Source organism: Crinia signifera, chromosome 5 (genome assembly GCF_055691185.1).
Source record: "Crinia signifera chromosome 5, ASM5569118v1, whole genome shotgun sequence".
NCBI lineage: Eukaryota > Metazoa > Chordata > Amphibia > Anura > Myobatrachidae > Crinia > Crinia signifera.
In genome coordinates this window covers 292,204,770-292,231,175 of record NC_139221.1, presented here as the reverse complement: position 1 = coordinate 292,231,175, position 26,406 = coordinate 292,204,770, and the positions used below count along the sequence as shown (strand labels likewise).

At 45.3% G+C, this 26,406-nt stretch overlaps 1 protein-coding gene across 3 annotated transcripts in view; it reads left to right on the top strand.

Annotated features, from left to right (window-relative positions):
* Positions 1–26,406, top strand: part of KIAA1217 (KIAA1217 ortholog) — a 632,840-nt gene that overhangs the window by 53,774 nt on the left and 552,660 nt on the right. The window contains exon 1 of one of the 3 annotated variants that reach the window (XM_083189270.1): positions 14,133–14,321. The exons of the other annotated variants lie outside the window; for them this stretch is intronic. The gene's annotated coding sequence lies outside the window, so the exon portion shown is untranslated. Of the gene's footprint in view, positions 1–14,132; positions 14,322–26,406 lie in introns of those variants that run through there. 3 annotated transcript variants of the gene reach the window in all.

The following is a 26,406-nucleotide window of genomic DNA, read 5'->3' as shown; positions in this document are numbered from 1 at the left end:
CAGAGGTGATTGGGGGGGGGGGGGGTGTTAGTACAAGTGTTACAGAGGTGTTTGGGGGTTTACTACAGGTGTTACTACAGAGGTGATTGGGGGGGGGTGTATTAGTACAAGTGTTACAGAGGTGTTTGGGGGTTTACTACAGGTGTTACTACAGAGGTGATTGGGGGGGGGGTTACTACAGGTGTTACTTTAGAGGTGATTGGGGGGGGTGTTACTATAGGTGTTACTACAGAGGTGATTGGGGGGAGTGTTACCATAGGTGTTACTACATATGTGATTGGGGGGGAGTGTTACTATAGGTGTTACTACAGAAGTGATTGGGGGGGGGGAGTGTTAGTACAGGTGTTTCGAGGCTAGAGGCTGCATGAGAGGGGTTGTGTTCTTGTACACATCTCTTTGCATGGTACCGAGGGGGGCGGCAGGGGGGGGGGGGTTCGGCCAGGTGGCGGGCGGCGTTAAGCCGCTCGCCGCTTAGCAAGCAACCGTTGCTTAGGGAGCAGTGTTACTAATGACTGGGCTAGATTTATCTAAGAGGTAAATGTCCCCCCTTCTGTAGAGGAGCCTCCGATGTGCAGTGCAGTGCTTAATAGTTGACAGGAGTGGCTACTGTATGTTGCTTAACGAGCGGAATTGGATAAGTCCCTCAGTGTGCAGAACTAGTAATAGTTATACCATGCGGCAAAATGCATCGGCACAATGGCCCTTATTCTGATCGGTGCGGCCGGATCCGAATATGCGGCCAGCACTGTGCATCCTAAACCCCGCCTTCCATACGGATCGCCAACTCCGTCCGTATGCGGTAAGAAGCTGTCCGAACGGACCTCACGTGTATTTCTCATAAATACACCTCCTCCATCTCAGGGAACCTCCCCCATCATTCGATGGTCGCAGACCATCGAATGCAGGACCGAGTGGTCCGCCAGCTCCCGCAACCTCAGACCACATGGACATTTCTCCGTGCAAAAGCAGGGATCTGGGCGGGCAGCTGACATCCGGCAATGTCATATGTCCGCCCCCTACACGTGCGTCACGGCCGCATTACCATACGTACGCCCAGCGTTTGCATGGGAACGCCCATGAAACGCGGGGTGTAAACATATGGTAATGAGCCCAAACAGCCCTTCACACCCCTCTCCACCCCCTGTTCGTAGTGTACACATTTCATGCGGAATGTGGCCGTGCGTCCCGCTTGCACATGCGCAGAGACGCCTCTGCACATGCGCAGACACAAAACATCGGCGACACGAACGCACGTGGATATTACCGCACCAACCAGAATAAGGGCCAATGTAACAACATATCTCACTATCTTTTGTAACAGAAGGAGAATTTGTTTTGTTTTTTTCCTTCATATTTATAACACAGGCCTGGAAATGTTTTAGTGAAAGGAAGCATTATATTCATACTTTTGGCCCCCGTCCAACACTGTTACTTTCTGTCGCAGATTCAGTTCAAACAAGAAGCATTTCAACTGCAGCATTCAAAACATTGGTCAGAACCACAAGACGGGAGAGGAGCAGGAATGTCTTTCATAGTCAGTGGAATGAACATAACTAGAAATGAATTCTTTGTAGTCAGATCTTCTCACGCTGTCTGCATGTTATGATTACACGTACCGTTAAGACATGGTTAAGGACTTCTGGCTCTCCTGTTAAATGTGTTTTGGCTAGAGTTTGGTTTGTTAACATAGAATATTAGGAAGTGGAGGGAGAGAGGGGCATCCAAACAAACTTTGTGTCCTATTTATATTTGCCTACTCTCCTGGAAGAACGGAGAGGCTCCTGAAAATGGCGTGGTGTCAGTGGCGTATCTAAAATGGGTGCAGAGTGCGCGGTATTGGAAATACTTACCCTCCGGAGTCCAGCGACAGCGACAGGAAGGCTGAAGAAATCCCCGGAAAAATGTCTGCCGCGCAGTGGAGTCTGAGCACTCTAGTGCTCAGACACTACAGCACAGTGGAGGTTCGCACATGAGCAGTAGGGTCTAAGCACTAGAGTGCTCAGACCCTACAGTTCCTGGCGCCACTCCTGGCAGAGAAGAGGGGGCCCGGCCAAGTAGGCTGCACTTGGGCCTCCTCCTCTATTAAGACACACCTGGGTGGTGCTCTCGTCCCCCAGAAAGGTGGCCAAGTATCCTGGAATCTGGCTGCACCCCTACCCCAGTTTCCCTGGTCAGGGCCCTTCTAAGCGATATCTTTTAACATCTCATCTATTGTGTACCAGGAGTAAGCCTGGAACACACTACACAAAGGACCTTATTCAGGTACGTTCACAGTGGTCATTTGTTCGCACGGGGACCGATGTTTGGTGCATGCGCAGCCGCAGTTCTGCACATGTGCATACGTCAGGTGCATGCGGCCACATCGAACACACTGTGGACAGAGGGCAGGGCGGGCGTGGGGCGGCGGGGCGGGGTATTCATTCAAGGAACCACCCAGCACTGGGAATGCTGGCCATTCCCATGGTAATCGATCAGTGACGTGGGCGCCGGGGGCGGGAAGCTGACATCACCGGATGTCAGCTGCCCGCCAATTTCCTCCCAAATGTGCACGCATATCTAAGTGACCTGAGTAGATCGCTGTTGTGCGAATTTGCATTCTTCTCGATTATGGAATGACTGCACATGTGTACGTATCGTAGTGCACATGTGCGAGCCCAAATAGTGACAGGAAATGCTCATGGATTGCAAACTTAGAGCAGCCAGAGATTGACTGACAGGAAGTGACATCTGTGGGTGGTAACCGGCAGTTTTCTGGGAGTGTCATAAAAATTGCAGGTGTGCCGCGGCGTTTTAAGGGAGTTCTGTGACGTCAGTGCCGGCCTCGATCAGCCGGTCTCAGTCGCACATTAGCGGAAGGGTCAGACCTACTCACGTGTGCACAGACTGCAAAGTCCTTTCAGTGGTTTGGGAATTGCGTACGGATTTGTTGTACATTCAGTCACTTGCAGGGCGGCGGCTGTCTACGCGCAGTCATCTGCAACATTGCATATGAGTAATCAGGTCTGATCCAGGCCCACAGTCTATCTCTCTCCTCAAGAGGGAACAGACAGCTCCCCCATATCTTGCTATACTCCTCCCACATTATTAGGTGTGACATCACAATGCAGGGTGGAGACACACACATATACTGGAGGTGCATGTTCCTCAGGGGAAAGAGAAGCGGAGCTCCATCATGGAAGCAGGATCTGTGATCTGGCTGATGGAGCCATGTAGATTGGATGGAACGTGGGCCTGATTCAGGTCAGCTCGCTAGGCAGCTGTCATTTGCAACTTAGCTTTCAGATAAACGCCACCCTCCGGACAAAGGAGCGCCTGGATCTATGGTTAGGGCAGCCGGATGATGGTATCAAACGTAGAGATGAACGGAATCCGAACAGCTCCAAACATCCCCGGTCGGACTGCCCGCGAGCTGAGCTCTTAAGTTTACGGCTTTGTTCGTAAACCCGAGCGCGGCCGAACGCGGGAATCAGGCGTCGGATTTTTGCAAGACGCCGAGTCTATAAAAGCTTGGCGTCCCAAGAATTTGTTGCCATTTCTTACTCACGCTTCCAGCTGTGCACAGCTCTGCAAGTTGTCCTGCATGCAGGAGCCTGGTGGTGAACATGAACTTGAACTTGAATCATCAATCACTTGTCAGTTGTCACATCAATCATGAGTGCAGACAGAGGGGTGTTGTGCAGTGCATACTGCAGAGAGGTTTATGCTGTGCAGATTCAAAGGGGTGTTGTGCTGTGCTGACTAGAGGGGTGTTGTGCAGTGCAGACCAGAGGGGTTTGTGCAGTGCAGAGGGGTTTGTGCTGTGCAGAGGGGTTTGTGGCAGTGCAGTGCAGACTCAGCAGTGGGGTTTGTGCAGTGCAGAGGGGTGTGTGCTGTGCAGACTGCAGATGGGTTTGTGTGCTGGGTTATATAATATACTTATATTGTAGTAATTTTACTGTTTGTGCGTTAGGCAGGCTGTCAGTCAGTGTAGTGGGGCACACAGGCAAGCTGTCAGTCAGCTTTTCATTGTTAATTTATTTTCATTGTGGTGTGTGATAACTGTGGTGTGCTGCACTGCAATCCAATACACCATACAGTACATATATATTACTGTCAGAAGCAGAACAAGTTCCATGTGTGATAGTTCTGCCTCCACTTTCCACACAGTGTTATCCAAGGCCCTGTTCTTTATTGTTTTTTGCTGTATAATGCACCCCAATAGTATACACTACAAGTTCTGTGTGTAATTGTTCTGCGTCCACGCAGCGTTTTACAAGCTGCACATTAAAAATAATTACCGTATTTATCGGCGTATAACACGCACAGGCGTATAACACGCACCTTCATTTTAAGAGGGGATTTCTAAATAAAAACTTTGAAGCAAAATAAGGGTTGGAACCTGCTGCACTATATAAGACACTGTACTGGAATCTGCTGTGCTATATATATATATATCAGGTGCTGACAGCTGTTAATAAATATCTGTATACAGGTCACTGGGAGGAGTTTTAAGCGTGCTGCTGCTGCGAGGACCCGACGGTGCGCAGCAGCAGCAGCAGAGAACACGCGCTTGGTAGGCGCCGCCTTGGATGACTGCGCGCATTACAGGCGCCGGGTGACTGCGCGCATAACAGGTACAACACGCGCCGGGTGACTGCGCATTACAGGTACCGTACCCCGCCGGCTGAAATTACCGCACAGTACTGCCTGCATTACCGGTATATCGGAGTATAGCACGCATATCGGCGTATAACACACACCCATCTTTTCCCCCTATTTTCAGGGGGAAAAAAGTGCGTGTTATACGCCGATAAATACGGTAAATTTAAAAAATCCTAATCAATTTTTCTCGTCTTTATTCATTCTTTGTGTGTACTGTACCCATAGTAAATACTGTCAGAAGGTGGGTGTGTGATTGTTCAGCCTCCAAGCAGCGTTATACAAGCTGCACATTAAAAACAAATTCAATTTAAAAAATCCTAATCAATTTTTCTCATCTTTATTCATTCTTTGTGTGTACTGCACCCATAGTATATACTGTCAGAAGGTGGGTGTGTGATTGTTCGGCCTCCAAGCAGCGTTCTACAAGCTGCGCATTAAAAACAAATTAAATTTAAAAAATCCTAATCAATTCTTCTAGTCTTTATTCATTCGTTTATCCATATTATATACTGTCAGAAGGTGGGTGTGTGATTGTCCGGCCTCTAAGCAGCATAATACAGACTGCGCATTAAAAACAAATTAAATAAAAAAAATCCTAATAAATTTTTGTCGTCTTTGTTCACTCTTTGTGTGCACTGCACCAATAGTATATAATGTCAGAAGGTGGGTGTGTGATTGTTCTGCCTTCACGCAGCGTTATACAAGCTCTGTCCTCAAAAACAAGAAAAAAAATATTTTACTCATTATTTAAATGTAATTTTAAATTAAATTGGAAAACAACCAATTTGGACCAAATATTCCCAAACCAGCTGCTGCCATTATTCATGGTGACGAATATGGTACTACTACTAATACTAACGCCGTCGCTGATGCTCAGCCTCAAACCGGGCAAGAAGTGTTACCCCCCAAAAATTCTAAAACAAAAAATCCTCCAACAGGAATAAAAAGAAAAAGAAAGTTGGTTCCTCCCGTAGCTGAAAGAATGAAAATTGCCAGAATGCCATTCACATCACGCAGTGGCAAAGAAAGACTCCGGGCTTGCCCTCTATTTCTGAGTCAGACTTGGGAATCTGCAGCAGCCAGTGAGGCATCTCATGTGTCTGGCAAAGAAAGACCTTCAGCTTTCCTAAGTGAGAAAACAGGCCAAACCACTAAGTCTGCAAAACAAACTGTGCGTCTAGGAACAAAAATGTCACAAAGCACTGAGGGGAGTCCAAGCATGTCCTTGAGTGCTACGTGTGAGCCTAATCTCTAAGAGAAGCCGCCTTCCACTCCTGTTGAGTTACAGCAAGAGGATGAGCGGTTGACTTGTGTAGCAGACAATGGCACTACTGAGGAATTGGATATTGAGGATGAGGATGTTGTGTGTGTAAGTTAGGCACAAAGGGAATCATCTGCTGGGCATGATAAGACTGCCATTGTCATGCCTGGTCATAGGACCAACAAATGCACATCTTATGTGTGGAATTATTTTCACACTAATTCAGAAAACATTTGCCAAGCCATCTGTAGCCTTTTTGGAAACAAAATAAGTCGAGGTAAGGATATTAAGTATCTCGGAACATTTACCCTATTACATCATCTGCAGCAAGCTCATGGGAAGTATAGGGATGTTTCCAAAATTGGTGCTGAAAAATGAACATCAACAAGTCCAGCATCACTGTCCCCACCACTTGCGATCTCCCCTACCAACACCCTCACCCTCAACTTCAGTATCCTCAGTAATGACCAGGGATGGTTCTTCTGATACTACTGTTGTGCTAGAAGAATCCTCCCCTTTCCATGATTCTGCAGAAGAATCCTTGATCGAAAGGCCTTCTGTTACTGCTGCTGCTGCTGCTGGGAGTAGTTCTTCAACCCAGAAGTGTCCTAAGAAAACACAGTATACTACTTTGAAAAAACAACTGACTGTTCAGCAGTGCTTGGCAAGGAAAAACAAGTATGTCAGTTCTCACCCAGTGGCACAGCGGATCACTGAAGCCATGACTGCCATGATAGTATTGGATGTGCGTCCAATATCTGCCATCAATTCTGTGGGTTTCACACAATTATTGAAGGCTGCGTGTCCCCGGTACCAGATTCCATCTCGGTTCCATTTCATCCGGAAATCCATTTCTGAGCTGTACCAGGACATTAAGTCTAAAGTAGTCCATGGCCTGAAAAGTGGTATTGGATCCAGTGTCCATTTAACCACGGATATGTGGACAAGCGGCAGTGGACAGACCAAGGATTACATGACTGTGACAGCCCACTGTGGTTAAATCCCCTCCAGCAGCAGTAGGATCTAGCAAGAATCACCAGCTCATACTAGGCAGGCTACTCTATTTAACATCGGCTTTACTAAGAGGCATACCGCTGAGAACCTCTTGGAAAAACTGAGAGATGTCAGAGCAACATGGCTTACCCAACTTGGACTCTCCTCAGGATTTATCATTTCAGATAATGCCAGTAATATTTTGAAAGCATTACAGCTGGGTGAATTCCAACACATCCCCTGTTTTGCTCACACGATCAACTTAGTGGTTCAGGCATTTTTAAGGAACGACAAGGGTGTGCAAGATATGCTGTGAGTTGCACAAAAAAATTCCGACATCCTGCAACAGCGTGCAGGAGATTGCAGCAAGATGAATTTATTCTGCCCTTCCATCAGCTGAAGCAGGAGGTGCCAACAAGTTGGAACTCCATCCTTCAGTGGATGGAAGAACAGCAGAAAGCCATTCACAGCTATACAACAAGCCATGACTTTGGGAGAGGAGGGGGATGTACTTTAGCCCAGGACATTGAAAACTCATATCTGTGCTGTGCAAGGTGCTGAAACCCTTTGAAGTAGCCACCTGTGAAGTGAGTGCCGAGACTGCTAGTTTGAGCCAGGTGGTTCCCTTAATTGGGCTTTTGGAGAATCAACTTGCAAAATTGAAGGAGATCGAACAAGGCCCATACGCAAAATATGCTGGACTTGTAGATCAAGTCCTATTTTGTCTTCGACAGGATACACGGGTTGCCAATATGTTGAGAGCTGAACACTACATTTTGGCAACTGTGCTTGATCCGAGGTGCAAGTCCTATGCTGTGTCTTTCTTTCCAACTGATGTTAGAAACCATGATTAATGGTTCATGTCTGTTTTGTGTTCTGTTCAGTTTGTGTTTGGCATTTGACTCTCTGGTGGCCTCCAGTGGTCAGTCTGTGCCATTACAGCTCTATATTCTGTGCATGGCTGTGGAGTCGGTAGATAAATGTTCCGACTCCGACCCCGACTCCGACTCCTCGTACTTCTGATGCCAACTCCTTGACTCCGACTCCTCTGTATTAATATGCAAATGTATTCGATACATTCCTTGGAGGAAAGAAAGGCAATATACATATTATTACTACAGAACTAGAGGCTGGGAAGCCAACAGTCTACTGTATTGAACAGTTTAAGCCAGGCATGTCCAACGTTGGCCCTCCAGATGTTTTGAAACTACACATCCCAGCATGCTTTGCAATAGTTTTAGCATTCTCTAATAGCAAAACTGTGGCAAAGCATGCTGGGATGTGTAGTTTCACAACATCTGGAGGGCCAACGTTGGACATGCCTGGTTTAAGCAAAGGACAAACACAATGAAAACATAGTTTTATTAATTTTTTTATTAATTAATTAAATGGCTGGATAGTAGCAGTAGGCATAAACATCAGGAACAGGAACTTTACCAGTTCAAAGATAAAAACCACATTATTTGGTTGTTTTGGGAACAAAAAAGTGGGGTTATGCACTAGCGCTGCTGAGAACAGAAGTATACCTCATGAACCGTACTGAACAGAAGGACACCAGGGCACAGTTTAATTAACGCTGTTAATTTTTATATATAAGAAAATTTCATAGTAAAAAAGAGCTCATACAAAAACATATACAATAACAATAAAAATAGCACAGAAAAATACACAATTAATAAAATTATAGGCAGATACCATATAAATTGATATAGAGGACACTTGAATAAATGGTGTCGAAATAGGCAATTCCTAAATGGGTCACGTATTAGGTCGATACAGAAGGTTGGTGTTAGTATGAAGTTTGCAGCAGCCAATTTGTTAATAGCAAGGTAAGCAGTGAAAAGTACAAGCCAGAGCACTATAACGCAGGAGAAAACTGTAGGTGACCTGTTAGCGCTAGTGAAAACGCCAGAGAAGTGAAGTCAGGTAGTGTGACATCTCCTTTGCAGTATGCTCACCCTCCTTGATGAGTAGTAGCTAGTGCATAACCCCACTTTTTTGCTATTTCCTTAGTGAGCCACCAGCAGACTCACTTGCACCAGCTGCAGCTGAGCACAGGTGATTCATATTATCTAATTCTTTAATTAATAAAAAAAAAATTCTATTTTTAGCGCCGGGCTCTGTGGACTGTAGAGGACCCTCAAAAGTCCATTCTACCTCCACAGATTTGTCTCTTTGTTTTGGGAACAAAAACAATAGGAAAGATTCAGAAGTGTGGAGCATGAGTTCCGCATGCTTTGTGACGACAACAAAAATCAACGAGCCACAATCTCCGCTGGTTTGCTTGCTCGTCACTGTTCAATTCATGGACACAAGGAACGATTTCTTTACCGAATCGTTACTGGCGACGAAAAATGGTGCCTGTACATCAATATGAACCAGCTTAAGGAATGGCTTAGCCAAGGTAAACAAACGACCCCGCGCATGAAACAAGATCTTCGTCCGCGTAAAAAGATGTTGTGCGGATGGTGGGAGAGCTTGGTTAAATGAATTTTTCGAGTCTACACCAGGTGATTTCTACCAACGAGGTATTGAAAACCTTATTGAACGTTGGAAATAAGTTGTAAACTACAAGGGAGAATACATTTATAAGTATTGGTGCTCCGAATTGTTCGTTGCGTGCCATATAATGAAGCACATGAAAAGCATGCTTTTTCACGGTCACTTAACGTGTTCGTTTTGCGGTTACGTGAGGCACTGCATGCATTGGTCTTTATTCTTACAGTAGAGAAGTCATTAATTATAATTTTCGGAGTCGGAGTCAGTGCATTGTTTGCCGACTCCGACCCCGACTCCAGGTACTCGAAATTGCCTCTGACTCCTCGACTCCGACTCCAACTCCGACTCCAAAGCCCTGATTCTGTGAGCTTAATTCATTCACTAGTCTATGAGGTGAGGAGCTTGTTATTACAGCTTGGGAGCTGTCTGGATCTCTCAGCTGATTTATCACTTGAGCCCTTCATAGGGGATTCTCTCTAGCTCTACCCTGCCAGTGATAGCTTCAGTTCCTGTGTCTTAGCTTCCTGTTCCTTTTGCAGGGAGTTGCTAGTTCCTATCTCCTGCTGGCCCTCTGTCAGGTTACTGCTCTGTTAGGAGCTCACCAGCCATCTGCTGGTCATTAGTTAATTCTCCCTGCACTCAGCCCAGTGCAGCCTTCCTGGCCTTTGGCAGTTCCAGCCTGCTTTACTTTCAGTAGCAGAATCCTGTCTGTCTGCTCCAGTCTGTCCCAGCCTGCACTTTACCATCCTGAGCTGCTGGATGTTCCACGGTCCTGCTGTGCCAGTTCCAGGTCATGTAAATGCTCCAGTGGAGCCTGGTTTTGTTCCTTGTTTATTTATAAAGTCCTGGCAAGCTGCCATATTCCTTCTGTGCACCAGTGCCTGTCAGCGCCAGGGAATTCTTCCCTGTGGTGGTTCCCTGTCTCTTCAGTTGGTTCCTGGTCTTGTGGATACCCCTGCTAGGGGCCTGGTTTATTTAATTATTTCTAATTGCTCTCCTGAGCATATTGTTATTTACCCACCCTCTGCTTGGTGTGTAAGGGTGTCCTTTCAGCAGTACGCTGTATCCTTATTTGCTTTTGCTTGTGTACTAACTTCTGGTGCCTTATTCTGTGTTCAGTGTTCCATGCATATTGTTCGTGTTGTGCTTTTTGGTGTGGTGTAATTTATTCTTGTGTATGCAACGCGGTCGCTTGTGGTTGGTGACTAGGTCGCTGGTGCAATTAGCTGCATTAGTTAGTTTCGGCAAGTTGCCTTTTTTCTTTAATTCTCAGTAAAGCTTCCTTAGCTAGATTACCTTTTGACTATACCCTTAGGGGTTCCCCGGTTCTTTGTCCTCTCATATAACCTGGCTGCACTTTGTCCTCTCATAACACCTGGCTGCACTTAACTCGCCCTTTCAAACGTGACGGCTACAGGCGAAGCCTAGTATCTGCAGGAACCGGTCACCTAACTTTGGGGGTTAACAGAGTCAGCATAGGGTCCCACCGTGGCTGTCCTAAACAGCTGTCCCGGCTGCGGGTTCACACCCGAAACCATAACATTTGACACAGATCTTACACATGCAAAGAGCTCCTGGTGAGCAAGTTGGCAGCTTAAGTGACGTCTCCTCCTTCAATTTCGAAAGAATCTGCCTGATAAAAACGGCATTTTCCAAAAACATCCAGTGGGGGGTGAAAAGCAGTCCACAAAAACACCTTTTTTGGACATCAGGTCGGGTCTAAGTGATTTGACCAGTATCAGTAACACCTCTAGCGTGACTACTCCATCAGATACGGTTACGATGCAGAGGTTAGTGGAGGACTAATTTCAGGACAGCATCATTGTAGGCATGTCAGAGAGTCCTTTCACATACTGGAATGAAAAAAAGGCAATATGGAGGCCCTTGTACAGGCTGGCTTTGTATTACTTAAGCTGTCCACCTTCCAGTGTGTACTTGCTTGGAGAGAGTGTTCAGCACTGCTTGGAACCTTGTGAGTTATCGTTGTCGGAGGCTACTTCCTCAAAATGTTGAAAAAATGATGTTCATAAAAATTAACTACAAATTTCATGAGGAAGACCTTTCCCACCAATTCCATCTCAAAACACAGACATCGGTCATGGAGGATTCCTGCAGTAATGAACTGATATTGTGTGATGATGATGACTCCAAGGATGTACACACTGATTAGAGTGAAGATTATAATGGCGAATGATGACATCAGTCAGTCTGTACCTTATTGTGGGGGCCCAAACGAACCAGTCATTTCAGTCACAGGTTTGGCAGTCCCTCTGGCTGAAATGACTGGTTTATGTTCAAGTGTGCAATGTGGTACTTATGTATTATCTGGGCTCCCATGTTAAATGGACCCCATTTTTTCATACCCCTACTATCCAACTACGCATGGAGCTGATTTTGTATAGTGTGGCGACGCGGTCTCATAAGAAAAATGGGAGCCCAGTTATTACATAAGTACCTGCAATGTGTATGTCATTTTCTTACAAGCTAAGGGTGCGTGGGTGGGCCCAGGGACAATTCCATCTTGCACCTCTTTTTTGCCAATATGTGCTTTTTGAGGCCTACTTTTTCAAACTGACATCCTTTTTGCTGCTGCAGTGACACTCCAAGATGAGCCACGTGTTTGTGCCGTATACTTGTGTGGCTTAGCATAGTCATCCAGCTATCTCTGTCCAACTTACAAATAGATCCCTCATTTGCAGATTCACTGGCACACCCCATATACTAAAGGGGATATAAGTAAGGGGGGTGGTTATGTCTGGTCATTAGGTTCCGTTCCTTTGGAGCTCTGCAGTGCAGCTATTGCATTGCTGCACGAATCGCCCACTGCTCCTACACGATCAAGCCAGATAGGGGGCTTATTGGGTATTAAACTTTGCTTGTAAGTCAGGTTGTAAGTCTCACCTAACTTGCTGTAAAACAGAAAGTTGATGCAATTCTGTTGGAACCTTGTAGCACAACTCAGTGCTGCACGAATTGCCCACTGCTCCTCGGCTGGTCATAAACACGATCAAGCCAGATAGGGGTCTTATTGGGTATTAAACTGACAAAAACAGATACACACTCGCAGAACAACTCAGTGCTGCACAAATCGCCCACTGCTCCTCGGCTGGTCGTAAACACGATCAAGCCAGATAGGGGTCTTATTGGGTAATAAACTGACACGTACGATTAGGAAGGAAGCCTGCAGTTCCCATAATGAATAGGTATACAGCTCCAACCCAGGGGTAAAAGTGATCCTAGAGAGGTGTGGGAACTCTTCCATCTGCCACCTAATTACCCCCCTCCACCCATTAGGCAATGTATTGAGAGAGAGTTAATAAACACAGAGCTCAGCAACTAGTTTATCATATAGATTGCTTTTTGTTATTAATAATTATTATATATTATGCATTATTTTGATTATTGCTTCTTTTGTTGTGGGTGGGCCCAGTGGCAATTCCATCTTGCACCTCTTTTTTGCCATTATGTGCTTTTTGGGGCCTAGATATTTTTCTTTTAGGGGGCTTATTGGGTGTTAAACTGATAAGAACAGTCACTCAGGTTCTGTTGGAACCTCGTAGCACAACTCAGTGCTGCACGAAATGCCCACTGCTCCTCGGCTGGTCGTAAACACGATCAAGCCAGATAGGGGGCTTATTGGGTGTTAAACTGGTGCTTGTTGGTGCCAAGTTTTTCAAACTGCCATCCTGTCTACCGCTTTAGTGCCACTCCTAGATGAGCCACGTGTATGTTAGCATAGTTATCCAGCTACCTCGGTGCAACCTTTTGCCCTAAAAACAATATTGTGAGGTGTAAAGTGGCCAAATTTTTATGGAAAGGGCTGGAAATTAATGGTATTGAGGTAAATATTACTCTCGGGACAAAAAAAGCTAAAATTACGTGATTTGGGTGTTTTTTGACCATTTAAAAAAATAAAAAATCCAAATCCAAAGCTTTACACCACCGCTCGACAAAGCCAAATCCACATCCCGGTGACAAATCCAAATCTTCAGCCCTGGCGCTCATCTGCTTCTCTGTTCAGAGGTTGGCAGAAATACCCGTTTCATACAACTCAAAATAGTCACATGTTGTGTACGGACACGTTTTTGGGCATGTGCAGAGTAATTCTACACAAATTACACTATGCAGACTGGTAAAGTTTTAAACAAAGAGAAGAATTCATAAGCCCATGCTTGGAAATACCATGTTATAATGGTAGCAGATAGCAATATAAATGCCTTTTATGTATACAAACAATGAGACTGTTGTCAACGCACGTCCTCAAGGTTACAAATATATATCTAGTAAAAGGAAAGTTTGAAGTATCAGTTCTTACAGTGTTCAAAATATTTAATCTTGCAGCCCACGTCAGGGGTCCTGGGATTTCTGAAAGTTCATACAGTAACACAATGCTTGGAATAACAATGACTTGTTGCAGACTGGTCTGGTGCTCAATCTTCACCCCCCCCAAATGGCATTCATAGAATCTAATTAAACCTTGACCATTTTTGTCAAACTGTTATGAGGAATTGCCGAATGCTTGCTTGCTGTACGAAACAATAACTTTTCAAGACTTCCGCTTTTTCGTTTACTCAGCAAGTTTAGACCTATGAAGCAAATATTGTTTACACAGTAAGCATTTTCTTCCCTATAATGTCTCTACAAGTTATGATGTGTCGTCTTAGAACTAAAGAGTCTGCAGCAGCTGTAAACTGTAATCAGCAATCTGCTTAGACACCACTAGAAGAGACACACATCGGGGTTGGATGTACATATTAAGTGGTACGCAATAAGCCATCTCATTGCATAACAAAGACAGCCCTTATACTTTGAATGGCTGCACATTTACTGAAATGATATCCATCTCTGGCAACGAAAAATCACGCTGCCTAAATGTGATGATTCCAATGCAGCAAATGCCATCAGATTACATAAACTTCTAGATAAGGTGAGTGCTCTTTCCAAAGCCGCACAATGAAATGTGAGAACTGTAGGAAATGTCTCTTTGTTTAGCATTTTGTTGTAGTCAGAACAGAAGTCTTGAGCTTGGCATTTTCCACCCTCTGACAAGTTGAAATTCATCATTACATTATGTATTTTGGCTCACACATTGATTGGAATGGAGTTAGATTTACTGGAATAAGAACAGAGTAATAAGGATTAAACTTGTCATTTGGGACATGTAAGGGGATGCAGAACATTTATTGGCATCTGAAACAAGCACATGTATTACACAGTAGTACCACCAGACTGGTTATATGAACATATGAAAAGGTAACATCCCATTAGGAGATGCTCTCGGTTAAGACTGCTTTCTTCTTTAATGCCTTACGGTTCCAAATGTGTCCAAATACAGCTATCCTCCATAAGCTAAAAGTTGCTTTATACCTAACCTCAGCTCTGCGTAACTCTGAAGCACTAGCACCTTTTTCCATTACACTGTTTTATTTGCAAAAAAAAATTATGCACAAGCATCTTCTGCTGATTAAAATGATATGGGACGTGCCTTTATTCTGTGTCCAATCACGGCTGGATTTGCCTAAGAACTGGAGCATTTCCGTATTTTAAAGTAAAAACTCTTTAACGCAGCATTTCCTATGCAGATACAGCGTTGGTTGCGCAAAAAAATAATAATCAGGCATGCCACATTCATTTTTAATCAGCAGGAGCTGCTTGTGTGTGCTCACTCCATTTTGTGAATAATACACCTTTTAACCCCTTGAATGGTGGGTTTTGCTGGGGCAGGACAAACCTATCAGGGCAGGTTTGTCCTGCCCCAGCAAAACCCACCACAGAAGGTAGGCCGCCCCTCACCCCCTCACCTCCGCTCCGGTGTTTGCATACCGGAGCTTCCGTGCCCTGCCGCTCCTTCCCCAGCCACCAGTCACAGCAGTGATCACAGGCGGCAGGCTCGGGGATGTTCGCAGCGGCTCGGGAGGACTCCGGCGCCTGAACTCCTGAGTGCTCCCGAGTCCCTAACCCAAGCCACCCCGAACATCCCCAACCCTGTCGCCTTCGTCACTGCTCTGAATGTCGGCTGTCGGCTGGGGAAGGCTGGCACACACCTACTGCATAGAGGTATGGAAATTTTCGGGCATACCACTCAAGTGGTTAACGGAAAAAGTTGTAAAAAATAAAAAAAGGCCAATGCTTCCAATTTGGCGTCTAGAAGTGCTGTTTTGGCGCTAGATGTATGTGGACGCATCTGTAAATCTTCTGAATGATGCCTAGTTTGACCATTGAAAACAAGTGGTTATTGTATCACACAAATAAAGTGGAGAAGTGGAAGAATGAAGTAGTTGTCTATAGCAACTAATCAGCTTTGAGAAAAGAAAATGGATACCTGACAGGTAGTAGCTTGTTTCCAAGGCTCGATTTATGTTCCGTCCACTAAGATTCACAGCAAAGAATTTTAGCATTAAGTCATGGAGAGCTACTGTAAGTGCTAACAGTGAGTAGTTTTTTATGGTTTTCTAGATGACAGAGTAAGATATAGGAGAGCTTGTGATTAGAGAGAAAAACTGTATTTTTAAACATACTGTATATGAAGAGAATATGGACCACATTCACAGTAGAAATAAAGACTTCTATTCCAAAAGATCTTTATTTGATGGCAACCTTGTTCTTTTTTCTCTATGGTGTGTCCATGTATAGTTACAGAGGCAGAGCTGTGAGAACCCCACAGTAACAGTCACGTTTGCAATCTGACTATTAGATCCTGCAAACTGCATGTTTGACTGGTGGATAACTGGGGTAGTAATTCCCCATACTTTGCCATGATTATAAGGTCTCACAACATCATGCCGCATCTCCTCTGGGCCATAAGAGAGAAGGAAATTTCATATTCTCTTCCACTGACATCATTGTCACACAGTGGCGACGGGAGGGGGGGGGGGGGGGTACTAATTACCCGGGCCCAGGTTTGATGGAGGGGCCCATCGGAACCCCATTACCTGACTGCTCCAACTCTTCTCAATCCAGCACATGCTACTGTGTGCTGGGCTGCATTGTGGCTAGGTAGGTGCTATTTTGCTGTATTTTATTGTATTGTATGCAGGGCCACGCCCCCTGAAAAGTGCCTGGGCCCACCCAGGCTCTCTACTTCCCTGACTGCCCTACTTAGAGGAGCAGGTTGTCAGTTTCGGGCAATACGACTTACAAATTAAGATATTCAGGCGCCTTTAGGGGTGGTTTCTCAAGTGAACGGCTGCTTAGATGAGGTGTATAGTCAGGTACCTCTGGGTATATACAGACAAAAATAGGATAAAAAAGCAGCTCTATGTATTAGCAATGGTAGAATTTGCCGCCGGAGTTTCCCACAAGTGTCAGTCCTGGTATGCTCTTCAAAAAGTTTGTAGCAAGGCTTTGATGGATTAACCGCTGGAGTAGTACATTTTACCGAGATGTTTGAAGCCATCCTCACTAGAATGCGGTGTTATTCCAAATTGATTTGACAATTGAATGCGATATTTGCCAAGTTCATCCAGAGTGTCGGACTGGGATATGAAAAGAACACTCAGGGGAATACAGTGGTAGAGGCCCAAGCGTAGCTTGGCGAACTATTAGAGAGTGCATGGTCTGGGCACCTTTATGAATATACTAGTAGTCACCAGACGGAGAAGCTGGGACCCAGTGCTCTGTCAGGCTTAGGTGTGTAGCTGTAGGGCGGTTATGTGCATGCCGGAACAGAGCTCTGTCAGGTGCAATCTAGTGGAAGCCGGCACCCCAAATACAGTAGGTGAGTAGCATCTTTAGGCTATTATATAGGATTCATGCAAATAATTTACTGTAGAGAATACATCATAGTCCTGTGCGTTACAATGTAATATACATGATGTATAGGGGGACATTTACCAAAATGGATTCGTAGAAAAAAGGTGTATTCGTAGGGAGAAATACACCTTTTTTTTACGAATTTGTATTTTCGGGATTTACAATCCCAAAAATACAACAATTCGTATTCCTAAAGATGGAACATTCGTATTTGTATTTACAAATACGAATGTCTACACCATTGATAGAATACGACAGAAATCACCATTCAAAAGAATGGTGGTTTCTGATTTACTGTACTAAGCAGCCGTACTGATAATACGGCTGCTTAGTGGTGTAAAACACCCACGCAAATACGACAGGAAAATAGAACACCATTTTCATGTCGTATTTGCGTTTTAGCCTGAATTCTATTGGCCGCCTAGCAGGCCAATCAGGAGCCGACTTTCTCGGCTCCTGATTGGCCTGCTAGGTGGCCAATAGAATTCAGTCTGAGGAGAGGCGCCGAATATGAAACATCTCAGCATCTCTCCTCAGCGCGATGCAGAGACAGCGGAGACAGCGGGGAGCGCCGACAGCTGTGAAGATTACCTGGATTACGTCGGATCAAGAGAAGACTTCTTCAGCGCAGGACCAGGTAAGTAGGATTTCCTTCCACAGCTCCAACATGGATTTCTTCGGACCCGGACACCGCCATGGACCTGGAGGACGACACGGACCGTCGACATGGACCTGGAGGACGACGCAGACAGCCGACCTGGAGGACGACACAGGACATCAGGACCAGGGCTACCTACGGGATCAAGAAAGGTAAGTATCAGTATGTATGTAATGTGTGTATTAAACTTTTATTTAAAATGGGTGTCAGTGTGTTTTATTTAACTATTTTTTTTACTGTGGCACTACAAGACCCAGCGGGCCCTTTAATGCCCAGCAGGCTGGGACTTGTGGTTCTCCAAGTCCCAGCTTGCTGGGGAGGCTTGCTGGCACTTGTAGTGCCACAGTAAAAAACAATAGTTTGTTCTATTTTTTTACACCATTTATCAGCTCGATGCCCACCGCCCAGGGGCATCGAGGACAGCACCAGGCTTCAGCCTGGTCAGGTAAGTCCTGGAGGGGGGGACCCCTTCATTGGGGGGGTCCCCACTCCCCCAGGGCCCCTGGCCAGGCTGACTGGTCGGTAGGGTTAATGCTTTGGCCGGGGGGACTTGCATAAAAAGTCTCCCCCCGGCTGTGGCATTACCCTGCTGGCTGGTTTTGCCTGGGGCTGGTTCTTAAAATACGGGGGACCCCTACTCATTTTGTCCCCCGTATTTTGGGAACCAGCCCCAGAGCAGGAGCCTGGGGCTGGTTGTTAAAAATCAGGGAACCCCTATTTGTCGGGTTCCCTGATTTTTAATTACCGGCTCCAGCCTCTGTCAGCCTGGTGCTGGTTTCGGCTGTGGGGGGGACCCCACGCCGTTTTTTTTTTTATTTATTTAATTTTTTTTTACACCTTGCAGACTGCACGGATCTGACTGATCCGTGCAGACTGCTAGAAATAATTCGTATTAGCAGCCGTATATACGGCCGCTAATACGAATCATTACACCATCGGAGGGTTACAAAGCAGTCGTATATGACTGCTTTGTAACTGATCCTCCGGAACACGACTTTGCATACGACTTAAACAGTCGTATGCAGTCGTAGGGAAAATACCAATACGAAAAACTAGGTTTTTCATATTGGTAAATTTCCCCCATAATGTATAATTTAAGTGCACAGTCTTGAACCTTATTATTATTATTATTGTTTATTTATATGGCCCCACAAGGGTTCTGCAGTGCCTAAATGAGCCAAAAAAAAACAACAACAATTAAATACATTTTAATACAAGGCAATTTAGGACAAGTACATGGTAAATAAAGACAATGACATCAAGGGACAGGACACTGAAGCATTTATTAGAGTGGCAGATATATAGTTTGCGGGTTGCGGTCTGGCACTCTCCTTTCAGCAGCAGCTGCCCCGGTGCCCTCATGTGTATAGGGTAGTGGACGAAATAAATGCGGCACTCGAAGGTCTTTTCAACAATGTATTTTCAAAGTGACCAGAGAACTAACGTTTCAGAGCTTGCACTCCTTTATCAAAGCGTGTAGGTGAGACAATGTGTAATGGTGTAATCTTACCTTAAATAAGGTGCCCTCCCTCCTGCAGCATGTCCCGGTCCCCGTCTGCTGGAAACGCCTGGACCCGGATGTCGGAAGACGGCCACAGCCGGAAATGACGTGTGGGGGAACGATCTCTCTGGCTTGCTTGAACCGCAAGCTGACCGGGAGCTTGCAGGGTTTGCAAGAGAGTCAAGGTGGACATAGTACGTTTGGAGAGGAAGATGAGTCGGGCAGCAGCATTGAGGATAGATGAGTGTAGAGAGAGGTGTTTGTCAGGGAGGCCAGAAAGGGACAATCTGGGTATGACTAGTGAGTGGATGAGCATCCTTGTAGCATTCTGGGTGATAAAAGGTCTGATCCTGGAAATATTTTTGAGGTGAAAATGACAGTTTTGTTATAAGTGTTAAATGTGGGGTTTGGGCGTGGCCTGGAGTAGCTTGGCGTAGGACGCACTTGCCAGCTCTCCTGCTATCCTCCTGCTGAAATATCTTGATTAAGCGGCTGCCATTCACTCCAGCTTGATTACAACTACAGCGCTTCTTTGGTCCCATGTGCGCTACGTTGTAGAGTCCTATGTCACCGTATGACCATTCACCATCCAAGGAATCTACGCGGCCTTGTCCTGCAGCGTGACTCCTGGCTCCGGCACCCATCTTCTTTTTTGTATGTTGTGCGGCAGCTATCCTCCTCCTACTTTGTAAGTCTGACTGCTGTAGCTGTAGCGTCTCCCCGTTGATTGGCCCGCCCGCCTGCCTGCGGACTTTGCTAATTTGGACCCTGATAACTGTAAATATATCCTTCTACTCTGCATGGAGTGCAGGCTGTGATGGGCCGTGGCCATTTTATGGGCTTCTGTCCTCACAGCATGTTTATTGGTGCAGTGCGGAGATCAGAGTGCTCTTGCTATATACGTTTCATCTACCTGCTGATTGCCACTCTGTTGTTATGTTGGTGGTGTGCTAGCCGCCGCCATCTTGCTGCCGGTGTATTAAATAGTTAAAGTTTGGACTCTGTGAGGTGCCAATTTCCATACAGTGGGTCACCCTTTTGGCTGTTTTCGGAACCATGGTTGACTCCGTGCACCAAATCCTACTGGCTCTACATGCCTTTACGCTAAGGCTACTTAATATGTTCGTGAGCACACCACAGGCTATTTCTTCTCCATCCTGTACCTATGAGAAATATGATGAAAGGGCTGAGGTAGTTACAGCTACTTTCTATACTTCTACAACATATGTAAATCCTGAAAATGGACATACAGTACGATGGACTTAATTTCCCCGATGGTCCGGTTTAAATCAGGATATGGCCGTTATACTTGGTCTGGATCTTACTGGGCTGCCACAGGACTTATTCCTGCACCTCTGATTGAGGTGCCCATACACGGTGCGATGATCGCACGCATTATGGGCTGGATCGCATCGCATCACAATGCATGTGTATGCATTTGTATGCGATTTCGTGCGATCCAAGGGCAGTACAAAAAGTATGTGCAGCACATACATTTTGTACTGTGCGATGAGATGCCCGCAGGACCGCACATTGCATCGCACGGTTAAAATGTACAGTGTATGGGCACCATAAGAAAATTACGGCCTCGGGAGTTCATGCCTTCGTTTGTTGGACTTTACTGTATTCGTCCTCCTACACCTTTGAATGTGACTGGTATATTTTTGTTAAGCCAAAGCTTTGCAATTTGGCCAGACTGATGTTGTAATCATTTGTTTTAGAGGATCTCTACTTCTATATGAAGAATTAATTATTGTACCATTTTATGACTATAGCGATACTTTGATTATTTTTACAAATCTTTTTTTTTTTTTCAACTAAACAATAAGCAAAACAAAAAAAAATCTTCCATCTACTTTAGCAAAAAGTAATCACCAAAGTCAGGAAATGTTTCCCTCTTAAACGAATTTATAAAAAAAAAAAATATTCTGTCAGATGTTACTAAAAAGCTGTAAAACTTATGTTATGAATTCAGCTTAAGGATTGGAAATTATGAATATTGCAAGTACTAATAAGTGACTATACATATACGTATAATTCTAATCCTATTATTCTAACACTGGACCTTAACCCTTTGAGTGCCAAGTGAATTTGACAACTTGGTGTCAAAATGACCTTTATACAGGAAATAATCTTTTTTTACCCAACATTTTTCTCATTTGAATTTATAAAACAAATGTGAGGAATGCTGACATTTTTAGTGGATATTTTGCGCCTCTCTCACAGAGATGTTGTCACTCAAAGGGTTAATACCTTATCCCTAATACACTAACCCTAATATATTTTAACCCCTTCCCGACGTATGACGTATATATACGTCATACGACAGTTGCGGGGGAATCAAGCCAGCTCACGGAGTGAGCTGGCTTGAAAGAGAGCAGGTAATGGCTGTATATTACAGCCAGGCACCTGCTCTCACGGCCACGAGCAGCAAAGCGCCCGCAGTGCTTAAATAGCTGATCGGAGGGGGGGCGCCCCCCTCCGGCGCCGATCGGGGCCCCCCGCGGCGAGATCGGAGGGTGCCGATCGGTTGCCATGGCAGCCAGGGGTCTAATGTAGACCCCTGTGCTGGCCATGTCAGCATACCTATTACATCCTGCCTGAGGCAGGATGTAATAGGAAGTGCTGAAAATCACTATGTTCAGCCATAGAGCTCTATGGCTGAACCTAGTACAGGCGATCGCGCCCCCTAGTGGTCAAGTACACTAGGGGGCCTTGTAGTAAAAGTAAAAAAAAAAAAAGTTTAAAAAAAAATACAAAATATTAAAAGTTCAAATCACCCCCCTTTCCCCATTTCACAAATAAAAATAAATAAAAAATAAACATATTTGGTATCGCCGCGTTCCTAAAAGTCCGATCTATTAAAATATAACATTAGTTATCCCGCACGGTTAAAGGCGTAAACGGAAAAAAATTCCCAACGCCAAAACTACGTTTTTTGGTAGCATCGCCTACCCAAAAAAATGTAACTAAAAGAGATCAGAAAGTCGCACATATCCCATAATGGTATTAATTAAAAAGTACACTTCAGCCCGCAAAAAATGAGCCCTCACCCAGGTCCGTAGGTGGAAAAATAAAAAAGTTATAAGCCGCAGAACATGGCGACGCAAATTAGAAAAACCGTAAAATTTTCTATTTTTTTTTTTAGTGGTAAAACGTAACGAAAACTATATAAGTTTGGTATCACCGGAATCGTAACGACCCATAGAATAAAGATAACCCATCATTTTAAACGAACTATGAACTCCAAAAAAACCGTAACCAGCGCAAAATTGGGGAATTGCGTTTTTTTTCCTTTTTACCCCACATTGAATTATTTCCTGATTCCCCAGAATATTATACGGTATAGTAAATGGTACCATTAAAAAGTACAACTTGTCCCGCAAAAAAAAAGCCCTCATGTGTCTATATAGCCGGAAAATTAAAAAAGTTACGCTTATTTGAACGCGAGGAGGAAAAAAAAAAGAAAAGTTAACAAAAAAGGCCCCGTCGGGAAGGGGTTAAACTTAATACCTTAACCTTATCCTTGTACCCATAAATTTAATACCCTAACCCCTAACCTTAATAGCCTAATCTTAATACTTTAACCCCTAACCTTAAAACCTTAACCCTAAGGGCAGTATTCAATGAGGCTGATTCGCCATGTTCTACGGGGAATGTGTGCTATTTTCATGCTCTAAGGTGAATCTTTTTACTGAGAAAGTGAATCGCCCTATTCAACGTGCAATATTCGCCGACGGCGAACAATGAATGACGGACAATTCACCGTCTGATAGTCACCGCAATTCGCTGTGGTTTTTCAATGGGATTTTCAATGTGATTAGCCGTGAGTGTATTCAATGATCAGATGGCGAATTGGTTTCTAAGTGATTTTCGCTGTGTGTCACCGTTTAGCAATCGCCATCTTTGTATGGTGAACTGGAATGTGAACTTTTAAAATAAAGTTTTGTTTTTTTATTTGGTGTAAAAAAATCAGGAATTTTATTATGTGAAGGGGAATGCTATTTTTATTCATGTGCTTACAGCACATGAATATATATTTAATTTAAAAAAATATTATTATTTTTTTACACATGTAACAGCCAGCAGGGGGCCGAGAGCCGCTCATTAGATACTCATATATTCACTGCTCCCGATCATTACATATGCATGATCGGGAGCAGTGCAAGCGGCTCCATACCTGCGACCCCTGCTAGCTCTCCTGGGGGGCAACTTGTGCTGCCTGGGTCCCGGGGAGCCCTCCACCCCCCCACATACATTCTGGGGCATGCAGGAAGACTACCATCTACCTGCCTGCCGCCGTCCCCGGGCTTCGTTAAGCATCGCCGTCAGTGGCAGCGAGTCCCTGCGGCATTGAATACAGTGACAGCGAGGGCTGGCAGCGAAGGCTCCAGCCCTCCGGAGCACGGCGATTGTGCAGGGAATCCTAAACAGGATTCGCTGCACATGCCGAGTATCCACATTGAATACTGCCCTAATACTCTGCAGTAGTGTGGTAACTGAGGAGACCCATCTAGTCCTTATCCTGGTATACATTCCTATGATTGCAGTACAGTGGGAAGTGTGGTCTTGTCATCATGTGGGTCTAGCTTGGTAATGTCCCTGCAGTTATATAATAATATACAACTGTAGACTTTAATAATGGTCACAGTGGTGGCAATAGATATAGTAAGTTGATGTGAATGAGGAAGCTGTTGTGCTCACATCACAGAGCTGCGGCTGTCTTGTACCCCAGAGGCAGCACAGAGTAGCTGTCCTAACAGCTGACGTTGATATTGACTTTGCTATATGTACATTTGGTTAGTTCTTTATATTACCAGAGTCCACTTTTCCATTGCAACTTGTTCTTATTTATGTTTTATGTATCTGGTGCAAGTTGTGGGCACAAAGTATTCCTCAAGAAAACTGCAACAACCGAGGCAGCATGCATTCATTAAACTATGTAAATCTAAGGACCATATTGACCAACGCTGGACAATAATGTAAAGGTAATTACATGCAGCAATAATGTACAGAAAGTGCTGAGATTGCTGTGAACACAATCAATGCATTATAGCTAGTGAAGACGCTGACACATCAGGGAATGACAGCTAAAAACAGGCTGAACCAGCCTGGCAGAGACATTACCGGGGTCACCTTTCTGGGTGTCTCGTGACAACGAGAGATTGATGTTGCCCACTGTCGTTTTCAAGAACATTTCTTTTATTCTTTCAGCCCAGTCACTCGGCGCATCGTGTATATAGTGCTGTTTGTTTCTTATATCAATGTGTTACTTATGCAGAATTATTTATATAGAAGAGAAATGTCTCATTATAAAGTAACAGTTTATAACAAACATGCATAGCTGCATTTACCTGATCTGATATGGATGGTTAGATTATTGGTACAGTGTGTACAAAGGGCCTAATTCAGTACCGCTCGCTAAGAAGCGATCGCTTGCTGTTTAGCAAGCGGCTTAATGGCGCCCAAGGCGCGGCCAAACACCCGTCGCGCCCCCCACCCCGCCGCCGAATCGCCTACACATTGTAGCGCAAACACATCCTCTCGCATGCGCAAACCCCGATCATCACTACAATCCATCCTGAATTGGCCCCAAAGTTCCAACATGTTTGTAGCTTGTAGTCCGTGATAAAGGCATCAGTAACATAACATTTCACCCCTTGACCAGTATACAATGTGAAGAGTCTTTGAATGACCAGTATACATAGTACCCTGGGCATGCCGCCACCTGGGACTATCTTAATAAGCAATATACAATATAGAGCACATTCGAGTCATACAATGCATACTACTGGCATGCTGAACCTTTTCATGGTCTTTCATTTCTTAACCGTATTAAGAGTTTCTTGTGCTAATTTATGGATTTTGATTTCCCCTCTTTCATTCATTTCCTTTTCTGAATGTGCCCCCTATGATACATGGGAATTGGTATGGAATACCGGCGGTCTGAATCCCGGCGGTTAAAATCCTGATGCCGGAATCCCGACCGCCGAAATCCCGACAAGGGGGGGACGTGGATCGCCGCCCCCTTGCGGGCTCGCTGCGCTCACCACGCAGCGAGCACGGTGCCTCGCTACGCTCGGTACACTAATTTATTCTCCCTCAATGGGTGTCGTGGACACCCACAGAGGGACAAAGTTGCCAGGATTTCGGCGGTTAGGATTTCAGCGGTCGGGATTCCAGCATTGGGATTTTGACCGCCGGGATTCCGACCGCCGGGAAAGTGACTGCATCCCGATACATGTATATGTATCCCATATTTTCATTGGTTATTGTTAGAGATGAGCGGGTTCGGATCCTAGAGATCCGAACCCCCACGAACTTACCTGATCCGAGGCCGGATCCAGGGAGTTCGATGGTCGCCGCCATTTTTCTGAGTTCAAATCGAGGCCGAACGTCATCTTCCCGCTGTCGGATTCTCGCGAGACCTGGGGATATATAGCTCCTGGCGGTCGGCGCCATTTTCAAACAGGCTGGTGATTTCAGACAGCACGGATGTGTCCGTGCTGTCTGGTGATTTCAGACAGCACGGATGTGTCCGTGCTGTCTGCTGAGCGGAGTGGGGGGGATGACATGCTGGGGGGGATGACATGCTGGGGGGGGGGATGATTTATGCATAGGGGGCTGCTGCTAGTGCTACAGAGGGGGCTACATTATTTTAATTCAGCAAAAAAATGTTTAAATGACTGCTGCCAGTGCACAGTATAAGTCCAGGGTGCCCGCATGTGTGCTGCATCAGTCCAGGGTGCCCACATGTGTGCTGCATCAGTCCAGGGTGCCCACATTTGTACTGTATCCATCCAGGGGTGCCCACTTGTGTGCTGTATTTGTCCAGGGGTGCCCACATTTGTACTGTATCCATCCAGGGGTGCTCACATGTGTACTGTATTTGTCCAGGGGTGCCCACATTTGTGCTGTATCAGTCCAGGGGTGCCCGCATGTGTACTGTATCCATCCAGGGGTGCCCACATGTGTGCTGTATTTGTCCAGGGGTGCCCACATGTGTGCTGTATCAGTCCAGGGGTGCCCGCATGTGTGTCGTATATTTCTCTGGGTGCCCCCTTGTGTCCTGTATCAGTCCTGGGGTGCCCGCATGTGTGC